The sequence below is a fragment of the Lathyrus oleraceus genome, chromosome 4 (assembly GCF_024323335.1).
Source record: "Lathyrus oleraceus cultivar Zhongwan6 chromosome 4, CAAS_Psat_ZW6_1.0, whole genome shotgun sequence".
NCBI classification, from domain to species: domain Eukaryota; kingdom Viridiplantae; phylum Streptophyta; class Magnoliopsida; order Fabales; family Fabaceae; genus Lathyrus; species Lathyrus oleraceus.
Genome location: NC_066582.1, coordinates 346,425,084 through 346,430,107, shown reverse-complemented (window position 1 = coordinate 346,430,107; position 5,024 = coordinate 346,425,084).

Below are 5,024 nucleotides of genomic sequence, written 5' to 3'. Positions count from 1 at the left end.
AATCACTGCTCTGCTGAAGGGATAGGAGGTGAAAACCTCACCAAACGCTCTGATGGGGAGATATAGCATAAATGCAGTATATCATACCAACAACTCTGCCAGCGACTGTGCTGAGGAAAATGATGAAGTGTCGGGATGTCAACCCACCAACTACCGAATCTTCCAAGAGGGAAAACACCCATGCTGGGGAGAAAATACTGTTGGAGAGGACTGTGAAGTCTATAAAAAACACTCTGCTTGGGGAACAACCCCAACAAAAGCTCTGCTTGGGGAACAACCCCAACCAACAATCTGGAGAAAGAGGATACAACCATGCCAGGAATATGAACAAATGTCTTACCCTGTTGGAAATCATGCCACCCTCGGGAGAGCACTGAGAAATTCTTGAGTATCCTTTCATCATTGTGAATGTTCACTTTGTTTAAAACAACAATTTGAAAAATTTATTTGTTTAAAACAATGACATTTTATCAATTAAAACATGCAAAACATTTGTTGAACTGAAACAAATAAGAGTGCGAATAATTGGATAAAAGCTCAAATTTATTTGATGGAATGGTAGTCTGCAAAGGGCAAGACTCCATAGATCTGTACAAATTTGAAATCAGTGATATATATTGGAAGAGGGCTACATTGGACATAATGATCCTTTCTCTACCAATTTGAATCTCGATGTATTCGAAGCTTCAGTTGACGACGAATCGAGAATCTCTGACGAAAAGACAGTTGTGGAACAGAAAATCTTGTCAGGATGCAGTTACTTGCCAAATCCCTAATTTTTGCCTAGATCGCCCCAGGATGAGGTACTCAATCTAGCGGGATGCAAATATTCTTTTTTCATGTCTCTAACTTTTGCCTGGATCGCCCTTTCAGGTTTTCTACCGAGACGCTCATTTTTGCCTAAGCCGCCCTTTCGGGTTTTCAACTTAGCGAGCTATTCTGTTTTTCTTATATACTTTTTTTTAGGCAAAGTATTTCTTGACTGCATCTGAATTCACAGGACGAGTGAAATCCTCCCCATCATTGTTGTAAGCATCAAAGCACCGCCTGAAAAGGCTCTCTTAACAACATATGGACCTTCATAGTTTGGAGTCCACTTGCCCCTGGAATCGGGCGCGAAAGACAAGACTTTCTTGACACGAGGTCACCTTCTCGGAACAAACGAGGCTTGACCTTCTTATCGAATGCTTTCTTCATCCTCTGCTGATATAACTAACCATGACACATGGCAGTCAATCGCTTCTCTTCAATCAAATTCAATTGGTCGTAACGACTCTGAATCCATTCAGCATCAGTCAACTTGGCTTCCATCAAGACTCTCATTGATGGGATCTCCACCTCTACTGGGAGAACAACCTCCATGCCGTAAACAAGAGAGAAAGGGGTTGCCCCTGTTGAAGTGCGGACAGATGTACGATAACCATGCAAAGCAAATGGCAGCATCTCATGCCAATCTTTGTACGTAACTGTCATCTTCTGGATAATCTTCTTGATATTCTTATTAGCAGCTTCAACAACCCCATTCATCTTTGGTCTGTAAGGAGAGGAGTTATGGTGTGCAATCTTGAATTCAGCGAACAAGTCTTCCATCATCTTATTATTCAGATTAGATCCATTATCAGTAATGATCTTATCTGGCACACCATAACGGCAAATCAACTGATTCTTGATAAACTTCACGACCACCTGCCTGGTCACATTCGCGTACGAAGCGGCTTCAACCCATTTGGTGAAGTAATCAATTGCTACGAGAATAAACCCGTGCCCATTGGACGCTTTCGGTTCAATCATGCCGATCATGTCGATTCCCCACATAGAGAAAGGCCATGGTGATGAAATCACATTCAGAAGTGTCGGAGGAATATGAATCTTGTCCGCATAAATCTGACACTTGTGGGATTTCTTAACATATTTGCAGCAGTCAGACTCCATTGTCAGCCAATAGTAGCCTGCTCTCAACATTTTTCTAGCCATGGCATGTCCATTGGAATGAGTACCAAATGAACCCTCATGGACCTCAGTCATTAACAGGTTTGCTTCGTGTCTATCCACGCATCTGAGCAAAACCATGTCAAAATTTCTCTTATAAAGCACTTCACCACTGAGGTAGAAACTGCCTGACACCTTCTCAAAGTTTTCCCATCTTTCACAGAAGCCTCAGGCGGGTAGACCTGGTTCTGAAGGAAATTCTTGATATCAAAATACCAAGGCTTGTCATCATTCACTTTTTCAACTGCAAACACGTGAGCTGGTCTATCCAAGCGCATCACGGTAATATTGGGAACTTCATTCCAATACTTGACTACAATCATTGAAGCAAGCGTAGCAAGAGCATCTGCCATCCGATTATCCTCTCGAGGAATATGATGAAAGTCAACATCTGTAAAGAACGTTGAAATCCTCCTCGCATAATCTCTGTATGGAATGAGACCTGGCTGATTCGTCTCCCATTCTCCCTTGATTTGATTGACAACCAGGGCTGAATCACCATACATATCAAGATGCTTGATTCTCAGATCAATACATTCTTCCAATCCCATAATACAGGCCTCATACTCAGCCATATTATTCGTGCATTTGAAAGTTAGCCTTGCTGTAAACGGAATATGCGTGCCATGAGGAGTAATAATTACCGCCCCAATACCATTTCCGTACTGATTTACAGCGCCATCAAACACCATCGTCCATCTGGAACCAGGTTCTGGACCTTCATCAAGTGTAGGCTCATCACAATCTTTCATTTTCAAATACAGAATCTCCTCATCTGGGAAGTCATACTGAACAGACTGATGATCTTCAATAGTCTGGTGTGCTAAATGGTCAGCCAAGATACTACCTTTGATAGCTTTCTGAGCTCGATACTCGATATCATACTCAGATAACAACATCTGCCAACGGGCAATCCTCCTAGTTAAAGCAGGCTTCTCGAAGATATACTTGATTGGATCCATTCTGGATATCAACCAAGTTGTATGATTTATCATGTACTGGCGCAAACGCTTAGCAGCCCAAGCCAAAGCATAGCACGTCTTCTCAAGCATAGAGTACCGAGACTCACAATCAGTAAACTTCTTACTGAGGTAGTAGATAGCAGATTCTTTCTTCCCTGATTCATCTTGTTGACCGAGTACACAACCCATCGAGTCTTCAAGAACAGTCAAATACATGATCAGAGGTCTTCCTTCTACAAGCGGAGACAAGATCGGAGGTTCAGACAGATACTCTTTGATATTGTCAAAAGCTTTCTGGCAATCCTCGGTCCAATCATGAGATTGATCTTTCCGGAGGAGCTTGAATATCGGCGCACATGTGTAAGTCATGTGGGATATAAATCTGGAAATGTAATTCAAGCGGCCAAGAAAACCTCGGACTTGCTTCTCAGTTTTGGGTGCAGGCATTTCTTGTATTGCTTTGACCTTTGCAGGATCAACCTCAATACCTCTCTCGCTGACAACAAAACCCAACAACTTGCCAGAACGGACTCCAAATGTACATTTGTTTGGATTCAGGCGAAGTCTGAACTTCCTCAGACGCTGAAAAAGCTTCAACAAATGCTCAACATGCTCAACTTCCGTTCGGGACTTAGCAATCATATCATCAACATAGACCTCTATCTCCTTGTGCATCATATCATGAAACAAGGTAGTCATAGCTCGTTGATACGTGGCTCCGGCGTTCTTCAAACCGAAGGGCATCACTCGATAACAGAATGTTCCCCAAGGTGTGATGAATGTTGTCTTCTCCATATCCTCGGGTGCCATCTTGATTTGATTATAACCGGAAAATTCGTCCATAAAGGAAAAGACTTTGAACTTAGCTGTATTATCTACCAACATGCCAATGTGTGGTAGAGGGAAATCATCTTTCGGACTAGCCTTATTCAAATCTCTATAATCAACGCACGTACGGACTTTTCCGTCTTTCTTAGGCACAGGCACATTATTGGCCACCCATTGAGGATATGTAGAAGTCACCAGAAACCCCACATCAATTTGCTTCTGAACTTCCTCTTTGATCTTCACTGCCATATCTGGATGAGTTCTTCTGAGCTTCTGCTTCACAGGCACGCACTCAGGCTTCAAAGGCAGGAAATGTTGCACAATATCTGTATCTAGACCCGGCATGTCTTCATACGACCAAGCAAAGATATCGGAATATTCTCGTAGCAAACTGATCAACCCCTTCTTGACAGACTCTTCAAGAAGTGCCCCAATCTTCAACATACGAACACAATCTTCAGACCCCAAGTTGACTGTTTCCAGATCTTCGAGATGCGGCTGAATGATCTTCTTCTCCTGCTCAAGGAGACGGGTAATCTCATCAAGAATCCCTTCAACATCATCTTCCTCTGCCTCGAATACAGGGAATTCAAAATTGGGAGATGGCGTTGGATCATTATGTTCAATGGGTTTTAGAATCAACCTGCATAATGATTTTGGATAATAAAAACTTTAGAACTTAAACAAGCAAACCATTATGCAGATGAAAAGATTGCTTTTATTCTTGTTTTTAGGGTTTTTTGTGATCACTGATTTCATGCAAAAGCAAAAAGTGAAAAGAAATGGAAAAACAAATGTTTAACAATGCATTAATTGAATGAAAACATCATTGTATAAATGCTGCCAACAATGTCATCACTTCTCCTTTTGGCATGGGAGAAGGGTTTTGAACAAAGTGAACATATTACGCTGACTTATGAATGACCGTAGGAACATCCACAGCGACCCAATTATGGCAGATCCCGCCAGGGATAATAAAGTTGCTCAAATCCTCTGCATCCTCTTCCAGAATAGCAGCAGCTTCCTCAGCTTGATCAGCATGGATGAAACCTCCACTCTTGAACAACCCTTGCTTGTTGAATGCCCCAGAAGAATAGCCAATGCCAGCCCGGGATTTATTGTCTTCGAGCTCAATCATCTTCCCCAAACCAGCAACTGCACCATATTCAATGGCCAGTTTCGCATCACGATAGGAAGCAAATGAAGGAGACTTCTTCTCAATTGGCTCAGCAATAGATAAAGCTT